Below are 13,455 nucleotides of genomic sequence, written 5' to 3'. Positions count from 1 at the left end.
GGTGACAAAAATAATTTAAGCTATTACATATATATTTTTGAAAGTTTATAGTAAACTCATGATATAAGTACTTATCATAGCCTGGGTTCTGCCTGGCCTCCGTTTTTACTTTCTACCTAGGTAAATCCGCCACTGCGTTTTCCTTTTTAATTTGCGACCTCTGTTATATTCCCTATATGTGAGAAATATTTCATTTACTTCGACGGTTTTTCGGGGCCCTACTTTTTGGATGTCTTTGAAAAGTAATTTTTGAAAAGAGTGGTTTCTTGATTTGTACTCTTGGAAGAGGGGGTCTAGAACTTTACCTCTTTTAGTTTCGTGTTATAGAACCGTATATTACACTGATATAAAATAACGAATTCAGCCCTTTTTGTTCCAATTTGGTACTATTTTTCAGCCCGCTCCAGAGCTAGGACTGTGGCAACACTGTTGGTTGTCCACTATCTTATTGTGTGAAAAAGTCTATTTCGTATAATGCAAAATATAGTCGAGCAAAGTTAGAGAAAAAACGAAAAACTTCGAAAAAACTACGAATATGCTGGATTTTTTTTTTTTTTTTTTTTTTGAGACCTTTACTTTGATGTTCTCAGCAAATCAAGTGTACATGAAAAGTACCCTTGACTTGAGTCGCGTTTTATTTTTATTTTTAGAGGGTTCTAGATTTTTAGACTATCTCGAAAACTACCACTTTTTCGAAGTAAATACTTATGAGGAAAATTGTAGTTTATGAAATCTTCGCAAGAAAAGTCCTTACAATTTTTTTTTTTTTTCGTAAAATCAATCATTTCAAAGATATAGGCTGAATTATGTCTGAACAAAAATAAGGTGACATTTTAAACTTGAGACTACAAAATATCTGGAAAAATATGCATCGAAAGAAAGAAAATGTTCTAAATAATCTTGAAGGAGAAAATTCACCTGTGATAAAATTAGCCTGCTTCTGTCGACCCTGAGAATGGGGGAATAACTTTAAAAATTCAATTGGTGGATCCCTCTATTTTCAGACTTCCAAACTATGCTATGCTGAAGTATCGGAAGTATTATACTCTAACAACGGCTTTGACAGTCCGTTCGTCTGTCTGTCGACAGGTATCAGAGCAAAAATGGTAAGAGATACTGAGATGTGGACTTTTAGCAATCGATTCAGCTTCCCAAGAATAAGCTTCTACTCATACCGGATTTGGTACAAATTAACCATTTCCGGTTTCAACTCTTATAGCTATAGAACAAATATGATACTAAATAGCATTAAACGGTTTTCTGTAATCGATTTAGGGTGTCAAGAAAGCATACAATCACAACCCACAATATTCTATCAAAACCTGAAATGATTTAAATTTACTACTATTTCCGGTTTCAATACAGATTTTAATAGGACGAAAAAAAGGTAAGATATATCAAGATATAGTTTATTGTAGTGAATTCCCACAATATTTCTATCTGCTCTGTTAACCATCTATTCGAACCGAAAGTAGTTGCAATTAACCATTTCCGATTTCAAGATTTGTCGCCATAGAACATGAAACTGTTTTCTGCAACATGTCAAAAGTGTAGGGTATATGTCATCGCAAAACCGTAACACTCTACCGAAACCTGAAATTTTTGAATTTCAGTAGTACTTCCGGTTTCAAATCTGGTATTCATAGCGCAAAAAGTGAAAGAGATATCGAGAAGCATTTTCTTTTTTCAATTGATTCAGCATCCCAAGAGTAGATTCTATCTCCTCTTTTAATCATCTATTCAAACTGAAAGTAGTGAAAATTAAGGGTTTTCGTTTTCAACATTTATTGCCATAGAACAAATTCAGTAAGAAACAGCGCGTAGGCCTAATGCCTTTTGCATATACATTCACCGTCGGAAGATCGGGGTCCACTATCTTTGATGTTATTACTATATTACAACCGGTAGTTATATATGTACTACATGAAGTTAAATATTGAATTTACATAGTTTGGAGATCTCCCGTAATTTCATACTTTGAAACGAAACTAACTTGTTGATTGTAAATTCGGATTCTGGGAGGAAATAATGAGTAGATTTTTGTTCAAAACATTTTTCTCGATTCTTAGTAATCAGTGAAAACTAATTTCGCTAAGGTTTCTTCAAGGGAGAGTTCAATTAAAATACGGATTTAATATTTAAATTCAAAAATTAATGTAGAAGATGGATATAAAATGTATCTTTAAAAATTTCTTCAAAAAAAATTTTTTTAAAAAATTTGTTATATATCAAGTAAAAAAAATACCGTTCTAATTCTCTCGAAAAAAAAAAATGCAATTTTATTGGTCTAAGTGTTATGTCCTTGTCCACCATAGATAGTGTTCAAAACTGCACAATTATATCTGTACACGTTATGGATAATGCAAACTGATATTTACTACTAGTAAATGTGGTCTCCATTATTTAAATTATATTACATGAAATATTCTAAGTACGTGAAGTGCAAGCTGCTATAAATTAACTGTGATATTACAAACTTAATTTGTCAACTAATAGTTTGTAATAAATTTCATTCGGGGCTTCTTTACAGTTTGTATTTCTAATAATTAAATATTACATACAGTGAGGAGGTTCAGTATCTAGGAACTAAGCCTGTATGTGTAATTGCAAAATTAGGAGAACATGGTATACTCTGTTAATCTCATCCAATTTAATAATAGGTGCTACATTTAAACTTTTTGGGCCAAGAGTGCTTTAACGTAAGTGTCAGATAGCAAATTTTTATACCTGCAGTTTTACAGTATGCTCTCAAATTAAAGAAATCGAACTCCATCCATTTGATCTGTTAGACTACCTATAAATTCTTGGGCACCACTTACGTCTTTTCCGCAAAAACATGGCGTGAGGTCGTTTTTCAGTGAGCGGACCTTAACGAATTTTTCAATCCGTTTACTTCGATAATATTGCATACATATAAAAAATGAATATATGTATGTTTATTTCGTGTGTTCTTCTTTTAAATTAAAATAAATTTTAAAAAAGTGAAATTCCCCGTTCGATGCCATCTTAGACCAGGAAAATTAGAAAAAGGGGCAAAACTTAAAAAAAAAAAAAAAAAAAGTCCTCTGTCAAATCATAGAAGTGCGTATTATAAATAGCTGGCCCCTGTCAATTACAGGCCAACTGGTATGCACGTTCTTTGCTAAACTTGGGGTTAAACGTCATCTGGAGTGTCACTAATCAGGTTAGCAACCTTGGAAAACATGGTCTAAGCACTAATCTCGAACATTTTGGATTTGTTTCAATCCTCCTCATCCTTCATGCAGGTGGGGCTGGACTTGGACTTAACGGCATAGCAATCTTACTATTCACCTCAGTGTCCCCGAAAACTATGGATTCGACACTAATAGCGATAGTTTTCAATTATCTTTAGGCCACACTCTTTCCACTTCCCTCGTTGGTACGGATGTCTTACACACACAGTACTTTTTTAGATTGTAATTCATGTGTGTATGTCGACTTGTTTCGAAAAATGAGTTTACAAACCGAGTTTCTTCTTTCTAACGTGAGAAGCTCGTAAGATACTATATATATATATATATATATATATATATATATATATATATATATATATGCCTTCTTCTTGAGGATACGACTCAAAAAATTATAAACAGCCTATGGTCTTTTCGATGCCGTTTCGTAGAAGTATGGCAAACAAACGATGTGCTTGACACAAATACTTACCCTTTTGAGTCTTCCTCTTCCCCTTCTGGGATATGCATTTAAAAAAATACATAGGTTGGATATGAAGTAGTGGCACTCTGTTCTCGCGTTGAAGAGTTAGTCTCATTACTACCAGAGTATCGTAGCTGAAAAGGGAACGTGATAGGAGAAAATGTGGCAAGTAGTAACAACTGTGGATTATTTAGTCAAAAGGAGAAATGTTGTAGAGAATGAAAGTGGAAGAGCCATAACAATATGTTTCGGAAAGATGAACAACATGCACAGATCAAGATTCAAGTGACATGTAGGCGTAGTACACAACAGTCTTTTCAGGAATTTGGTGATGACTTTTCCGAAGTTAAACAATCAGTTCGCGGCAAGTAGTATGACACAAAAAAGCCATCATCTTTGGCGGTCCCTGTGGGACATCGACAAAGACGGACACACTGACAGTGTATGACGCCTTCCACACAAGTAACAGTAAGTGATAGAGAGAAAAGTGGATTACATTGAAGGAATGTAACAGGTGTTCTTTTGCGCATAAAATCAGTTACGAATTATAACAGTGTTTCCAGTACTTTTTACTCAGCTCTTGTACACTCATGTCCAAAATTATTGTCGCATGTCTATAAATATGTTGTTGTATGAATATAATTTGATAAGGAATTCGCCCGGTATTTCTTATAATGTTAGTATCTGTATAATTGGCAAAAACATGTATGTGGCAAATTTCATATCAAAAGAGCAGTAAATGAGAACAATAAAACAAAAATAAAACTTTCTTGTCCGTTTAGCAACATTTTGTTTTACACATTCTAATTTTCGTATTTATAATTCTTTTCCATTATCAAATTATGTTCTTACAAGAAGACAGTTATAGATATGAGAAAATCATTTTGGACATGAGTGTACATAGCTCTCTTCCAGATCTCTTCGTTAAAGTTACTTAGAACGGTTTGGACTTCTATACTAGACAATCATTCATTTTAATATATAAGATTATAGTTGTGTACGCTATTTCTATTCAGACATATTTCAGTCTATATAGATGATTCATTTCTACGAGGAAAAGCCTAAGGTTCTTCCTCGTGTAGAATTCCATAAACTACAATTTTCATCATAACTATTGTAATCGAGAAATTGATAATTTTCGAGATAATTGCAAAAAAATAAAATTCATCTACGAAACAATACCCTCACGGCTCAAATTAAAGGTGTTTTACAGGGTGTGCTGAGGACATCACAATAAACATATTTACAAAAATTCAGCTTATTCAGAATTTTTTCAAAGTAAAAGTCTAATTTTACGATGCTAATTATAAAATGTTAAATACTTTATATTAAATTGTAGGAACCATATTTACGTAACCATGAACAGCAAGAAATGTGTATTTTAACATTATTTCCTAGAATATATAAAATTATATAGTATGTACAAGGTAATATAATGCATGTGAACCGGAGTTATCTGTGTTATTTTTATTGGAAAATTTGTCACAAGGTTCTTTCGTAAGCTGATGCGAGGAATCGATTGAAGAAGGTCATAATTTTTGAAATTGACCACATTAATGCCGAACATCAAAAAGTCTTACTGCACCATTATGACTCGGCAGACTACGTACTGCATTTGCATTCCTAATTTTTTGCAGTGTATTTTGAGCACCGATGAATTGGCAGCTTAATTCAAAATTTGATTTGACTCATTGTCTTTGAAACTTGAATTGGCTCTAGGAATTACTACACACAAAGCAAGAAAATAGTGATAAATTATATCACTTTTTGTTCCCATAGAAACGATCACTCTCTGTAACGTTGGTCAGAATTGTTAAATAATGAGTGGTATGTACAATATGTTAATATGGATTTATTTGTTATGCATAATACGCGTAGCACCAGTTGAGAATGCTCCCTCGAGCATTGCCAAAACGAATTTAGAAAAAAAATATTCTTATTAATTGCTACAGGCTTTATCCCAATTGTTCTATGTATCTTATTATTATACTCATTAAACAATCCACTACCATATAGCTATCCGTTTAAAATTTTCTTTCACATGTCTCGTTTAAGATTTCTGTTAAGACGTTCTATGATATGTTCTTTTACGAAGACACGTGCTCAAAATGGAGGACTCAAAATTGAAAAAGTTTGCAAAATATCATCTCTCTATGACTTACGATTCCCGAGATATGGCTCCTTAAATATCCGGAGATCGAAGCTTTTTTGGCCAATATCTCGGAACGGTAAGAGTGATGCGAAAAATTCCATAATTTTTTTCACACAGTTTTTGATGCACTATCGAATGGAGGACTCAAAGTTGAAAAATTCGCAAATAACAGACACACATGCATACAGACATAGAGAATTCAGTAACGAACTTCTTAAGTTCGTTGAAAATCTGTCAATATTTCATGTATTGGTGTGTGTTCTGTGTTTCAAGCTTAAATGTATTAGGCTATTTTGCTTCTGGTTGGGGATTCAGTGAACACGTAAATCAAGTAAACATTTTGATCATTTTGGAAATATATTCTATATCGGGAGCTCCTTTCAGAGCTTAAAAGACCCATGTCTAGATACTGTAAATAACTTTTATACTGTGTTAAATTGTCCATGTATTTAAGCGTACCGCGCAAATTTTATATCTGTTCTTCTCACAACTTTGTTATTTGGATTTTATTCCTTTGTTCTCTAGACGCCTCATATAGCGAACTACTCAATAATTGTATTTGTTGTTTAATTGCATTTTTAGTGAAATTTGATTTTAATCCTGAATCGAATTTATAATTTAAAAATCTGTTTACAAATATGAATTTATTTAAAACAAATTTTAAAAAGTAAAACATGCTTTCTCTTAAAAAAGAAATAAATCCTACTGAGAAATAGAAGAGCAAAGAATTTTTATAGTATTAATTTTGCAAACATACTAATTTAACCATTCTATCAGGCCTTGTTTCTACATTGTGAAACTAAACACATCAACACACTGAGCAAGGCTTTGTGATAATATATATAAAACGCACAATCACGTAACCGTTTCAACACAATAACTGCGTCTTCATCAAACTTCCACTCCTTCACTGAAAAGGAGCGAAAGTCTGATGAAGACGCAGTTTTAGTGTTGAAGCTTTTACGTGAGAGTGTATATATATATATATATATATATATATATATATATATATATATATATACAGATGGTGATAAGAAAAATGGAAACACCTGTAGTTGGCAACACGTCAGATGTATAGGTTGGCAATGGTGTCGTGGCGCACGCAGCGCCGGACCGCTGGTGGTGTTGTGTTACGTCGGCCTCCATACTACGTCAGGCGCAGTGGAACAGCAGTATCCAGTGGCTGCAGCATATGGAGGTAGGGTAAAATGGGAGACCTCTCAGATTTTCAAAGAGGGCAAATTGTTGGTGCGCGGTTATGTGGAGTGAGTGTGACGGCAGTGGCTACTGTGTTATGTGTGTCGCGTGGGACAGTGTCGAAGGTGATGACGGCCTACACAACACACGGGAAAACTACATCGGGGAAGCGGAACAGTGGGCGGAAGAAAATCATGAGTGACAGGTCACGCCGGATATTAAAGCGCATTTTCACGCAGAACCGTTGTTCCACTGCGGAGCAAGTGACGGAGGAACTCAATCAGCACCTCCCCCACCCTGTTTCGACAATCACAGTCCGCCGTGAATTACATGACATGGACTTACGGGGTCGTGTTGCACGGGCCAAACCGCTCATCAGGGACCATAACGCTTTCGCACGCCGCAAATGGTGCCGCGACCATGCAACTTGGACCATTGAGGACTGGAAACGTGTCATATGGTCGGATGAGTCATCCTTCACCCTATTTCCAACCACGGGCCGTGTTTATGTGTGGACAACCACGGGCCCAATGAAGCTTATGATCTGCTGTGTCTCCGCCGATTGAGGAAACATGCCCCATCAGGATTCTGCCGCCTATAGTCGGACAATTTGTCTATGCCGACCAGATGCCGCGGTCGGATTGCCGGCGCCGGACGCCGGCATCTTTCAGTTCGATTTTCGACCGCGACGAATAGTTGCCTTGGCGAGCGGTCGGCATACAGCCGGAAATGAGCATTAAATGCGCCGGCACCGCCGTCGGAAAGTAGTCTTGCCGAGCAGTCGGCAAACAACCGTAAAGGCGCAGTAAATGCGCCGGCGCCGCCGTCGAAAAGAGATCGGCATAAGGAGTCGGCAGAGGGTCGGAAAGAGGCCTTTCCGATTGTTTTGCCGGCTCTGACGGTCGGCAACAGTCGGCAAAGAGTCGGCAAAGGGAATTTTACTTGATGATTTTCGACCGCTTGCCGCCTCGGAAAAAGGTCGGCAACTTTGAACAAGTAGATCGTCGTGCCGCCGCGGACGGGTGCCGGCTGCCGTCGTGGTCACACATAGTGGACGAATCACTGCTGACGATTATGTCGCAATTTTAGGAGACCACTTGCATCCTATGGCCCGGATGTTGTTCCCGGACAATGACGCCATCTTTCAGGATGATAATGCACCCATTCACACAGCTGGCGTTGTTGCAGCGTGGTTTGAGGAACATCGGGGTGAAGTTCAACATCTCCCCTGGCCCGCCCAATCCCCAGATCTCAACATAGTTGAACAACTGTGGTCCGTCTTGGAAACACGACTCCGGCGACGATTTCCACCTCCATCCTCTCTCACAGAACTGGCCGATGTCCTGCACGAGGAATGGTGTAAAATTCCACTTGCTACCATTCACGACCTCTATGCCTCCATCCCACGTCGCATCAAGGCTGTTCTGAAGGCGAAAGGTGGCCCGACACCATATTAATCTGGTAAGTTGCAATTTCGTTCAGGTGTTTCCATTTTTTTGATCACCATCTGTATATATGTATAAATTTAAAGTACAATTTCTAATATTTTTTTTATATTTTAGTAAAACTTGTTTTATTTTACTGTTTTGCATGATTTATTTAACCTTTTACTTTTTATAACAATTTGCTTTTATCTAAGAAAGCATATTGCTAAAAGATATATTTTCTGCATTTTAGTCATTGGTAAATACATTTTCTATTTATATTTTATTTTATTAATACTCTTATTATTTACATTGTAATTCTCATTTATATATATACTAGCAGCGTTCACCCCGCTTCGCTGCGGTCACCCCGGAACGCAATAAACTTTGTTACTTAGATAATTTTTACTTTTTCGCTTTCAAGTGATATGATAAAAACCATAGTAGATTGCAGTAAATGTTAACATTATATCGCCTGTCATTTATGTTAACCCGCCGAGTGACACGGTCATGCGGGTTGCATATAAATACGTTTATTTTTACCTATGATGAACTAACAAAGGATTTGTACGTTATGGACACTTGAATGGTCAATTATCTCAAGACACTGGTAATTAAAAATTAAAGTGATATGATAAAAACCATCTAGGGTCCAAATCCTAATAACCCCCCAAAAATGAAAGAAATTGGTTCAGCCGTATTAGCGTGATGAGGGAACAAAGGATTTGTGCGTTCTCTTTTATATATAAGATATATATATATATATATATATATATATATATATATATATATATATATATTCAAGTTATAATGGAACATAGTTATCCGTTGTTATATCGTTTACGTCACTGTAAAAAATTCGTCATTGTATGACGTCAGAAAATGGGTTAAATTAAGGTTGCGAGATTTGAGGACAATTTAAAACATTGGTAGTTAGAGAAAAACATGTAAAACAGTTAGATTCACTTCATCAGTCTAAGATTAGTCTAGGGCAGGGTTTTTCAATCTGGGGTCGCGACTCCTTGGTCGCGAGTGGGTATCATGAGGGTCGCAAAGATAAGCGGAAGAAATAAATATAATTAGAATCTAATAACCAAAAAATATTTTTAAATATTATTTTGAATTTTGTTCTGATAGGCATATTTTTTATTTTTATACATAGTGTTAAGAATAACAAAAATAGTCTACTAAACATTTTCAACAGGTACAAAATCATTTAAAAATCAATTTAAATGAAAGAGGTACGAAATGAAACTAATAAGAACTGCATGTTCAAATACCAGAAAAATAAAAATGCAACTAAATCTGCATATTGAAATACAATTAAAATTGAAAGCTAATGAGATACCAGAGTACGGCGTGATTGCACTAGTGTGGAAATGCCCGGTTCATTCTTCGTGACGCACATTATCAAGTCATTTAAAATACTCAATAACGTTTTAATAGCTGTCCAAGTTTTTAAACTAAAATTACAAATCACTTTATTTTTTATCATATGATCCAAAATTAAGGGATTTATGAAGTTTTAAAATTTTTAAACGGCCTCCATTTAGAAGTAGTATGATGGATCGGATTCGATATCGGTAATATGAATGAACTAAACTAAATTTCGTTTTAATCCGTTCACTTTTAGGGAAGTTACTGTCTTCACTATATACAAGAAATGGATTCTACTGTTATAGAAATAGATGGATATCATGAGATCTCTGCAATAGGTATATTAAAAATCATACACAATCTTGTTGCAAACCAGAAATTATAAGGAGATCGTTGTCAAGAGGATGTGATAAAATGGGGGTCGTGACAGAAATTAGGTTGTGAACCACTGGTTTAGAGAAAAAGAAAATAATATAGAAAAGTTTACTAAAGTTAATAGAAAATACATTAATTATGATATTCATATAACTTTTTATTTATTTTATTGTTTTTACATCAAAACCTTTTACAAGGTTATTTACTGTCATTGCAAGTTATGTTTCAAGGAAGAGTTATAAAAGAATATTTCAATGTGAAGCAAACAAAATATAGGTATTAAATGAAATAAGTGTTGTACAGGAAACTATAGAACGTAACGAATTACGTAAGATATTGTCAGAGGAAGAAATGTTACCTACACAATTTAATATTTTTGTGCACCGAACTTCCTTATTTAAAGAATAAAAGTAAAAGTACTTAACTCATATTGATATTCTGCCCAAGTTTTACTTTTCTTTACTTCTAGTTCTCTATCCACTAGGTTGAAGAGAAAAAATCAGTAATATTGTAGATTTCGTATAACCAATAAAATTTTGTATTCCAATTTATGTTGATAGCATAGAGAAGAAAAAATTGTCATTGTGTGGAATATACCTCAAGTGATTTGAATTTGAACATGTCAAAATAATTTGTGTGTAAAAGAAGTAGTTATATTGTTGTAGATATCAATGAATATGTTTAGAATATTGATTTAGAACTATATTTTAAAATTTGTATAAAAAGATATCTTATTTGATTCTAGATAGGTACGGTTAGTTATTTGATGTAATAAGGTATTGTTCTTATATATTACGATCATATTACATATATATTTTTAATTCTGGATAATTTCCAATAAAGAATGTGCATATTTACTTTCTTCTATTTAATAATGTCTGTCGTACAATATTCTATACAGGAAATTTAAAAATTTGTACAGTTTTCAATAATTCTAAAGAATGGTTCTGACTCTCCTAACGTAATACTTAGTTTAGAACAAACACTCTGTTTGATACACAATGAAAACTTTCTTATCTTAATATTTTGGTTTAAAAATACTCTCATACGTAATATGGATAATCTCTTCATATATTTTGCAGCCTTTTGGACGTTTCTGTATCTTGGATCACTTTTTCAAATACTTTTCAAAGAAAATATCAGTTACTGCATTAAGTAAAATACAGGAATTTTTACAAATAGGTTGTGAACGGTGCATATTCGTAAAGCGTATGATGAAGGAAATGTCTTGCAAAGGTATTTACTCATACATTTTACAAAAAATTGCTTATAAATCGTCATATTGACGAATGCGATTATATTATTTAAATCACACACGTGCACTTGCACTTGCAGTAGATGCGAAAGTCGCGTTCTGACAGTTACGTCTGCACAAAAGACAGGGGTTCAACGTAAAGCGAAGAGGAGAAAATGCTGCGGTTAGTCTTCAAATATATTCGAGCGTTGAATGAAGATACGAGGCCTGTCTAAAATGTATCCGACCTTATTTTTTTCCACGCAAAGTAGCGATTCTCAGGCGGCGCCACCGTGCACGGTGGAAGGAGGAACCTTAATGCGTATGCTTGAATTTTTTCACCGCGTTCGCGTGTGCCAGTCGTGAGCTGATGGTCGCGAAGTGAGGTGCTGTTGGTAGTGTTCGTCGGATTTAGTGTTTCTCGCAAGATGACTGAACGAATTGAGCAAAGATACTGCATCAAATTCTGTCAAAGGCTGGGTGATTCTCAAAGCCAAACAATTCGTAAGATTCAGCAGGTGTTTGGAGAAAATGCGATGGGTGTAACACAAATTAAACAATGGTTCAACCGATTCAAAGATGGCCGCACATCAGTCGAGAGTGAGCAGCGTAGCGGCAGACCCCAAACTGCTCGGAATGCAGCTGTTGTTGAGCGGGTGTGAAATTTGGTGATGGCAGATCGCCGTTTGACAGTGCGGGAGATTGCAGAAAATGTTGGAGTGAGTAAAGATTCTGCACATGCAATTTTGCGTGACGATTTGAACATGAAACGAGTGGCTGCTAAATTTGTACCCAAGTTGTTGTCTCAGGAACAAAAAGACACCCGTTTTGACGTTGCACAGGACCTTCTGGACACCACCAACACTGATCCTGGGTATCTGAATACCGTGATAACTGGAGATGAGTCATGGGTGTACGGGTACGACCCAGAAACAAAACAACAATCTTCTCAATGGAAGCATCCCGATTCTCCAAGGCCGAAGAAAGCGCGGCAGGTGCGAAGCAAAATCAATGTGTTGCTGACTGTGTTCTTCGATGCCCGTGGAATTGTGCATCACGAGTACGCACCGGAAGGACAAACAGTGACAAAGGAGTACTATCAAGATGTTCTCAGGCGACTCCGTGACGCGGTCCGGCGCAAAAGACCAGACATGTGGACAGCGAAGAACTGGCACGTCCATCATGACAACGCCCCAGCACATTCATCCCAATTGATCCACACGTTCTTAGCCAAACATGGAATTTCAACCGTTCGCCAACCTCCCTACTCTCCAGACCTGGCTCCTTGTGACTTCTGGTTGTATCCAAAATTGAAGACGCCACTGAAGGGATCCCGTTTTGAGAGTAGAGAAGACATAATGCGGAACACGACGACGGAGCTGAACAACATTCCAAAAGAAGACTTCCAGCGGTGTTTCCAGCAGTGGAAGGATCGGTGGGCTAAGTGTGTGGAAGCACAAGCGGCCTACTTTGAAGGGGATTAGGGTTCCAAATCTGTCAGGTATTCGCAACTATTTTCCTGGCCAAAGGTCGGATACTTTTTAGACAGCCCTCGTATAATGAAATAGAAATTATGAGCGGAAATTATGAAATGAAGATATAATGAAATAGATTGGTAATATGAAATATTTTTATTATCATGAGTAAATATTCCAAATATTTATACTCACTACAATATAATTGTCGTCATTAATATCGAAGAAATTGGAAGTAAATATATATATTACGTGAAAACAATCTCTCTCAGTGTATTGCATGGAAGTGACAGTTGATCACTGAATGATGCAGAGAAGACTAGAGAATAAGGTATTTAAAGACGAAATCAGGTGTGAGCACAGATAGAATAAAGTCATATAAAAATATTTTTGAATACATGCTTCAAAAATAATAAAAAGCAAAATAAAGCAAATCATGCTAAAACATATGTTTTCAAACATTTATATATTTTTAGAAAGTTCTATTTATGTATGACAAAAAATAAAAGTATGGGGACCTCAGATACTTATACAGGGTGTCCAATA

The 13,455-nt window shown here is 35.7% G+C and overlaps 1 protein-coding gene across 1 annotated transcript in view; it reads right to left on the bottom strand.

Moving 5' to 3' along the window:
* The window catches only part of LOC145694716 (uncharacterized), a 69,214-nt gene that overhangs the window by 27,846 nt on the left and 27,913 nt on the right, over positions 1 to 13,455 (bottom strand). The window lies entirely within an intron of this gene.

This window comes from Thermobia domestica, chromosome 1 (genome assembly GCF_964235325.1).
Source record: "Thermobia domestica chromosome 1, izTheDome1.hap1.1, whole genome shotgun sequence".
Taxonomy (NCBI): Eukaryota; Metazoa; Arthropoda; class Insecta; order Zygentoma; family Lepismatidae; genus Thermobia; species Thermobia domestica.
Note: the sequence above shows the minus strand (reverse complement) of the source record. Positions and strands in the feature narration are given on the sequence as shown.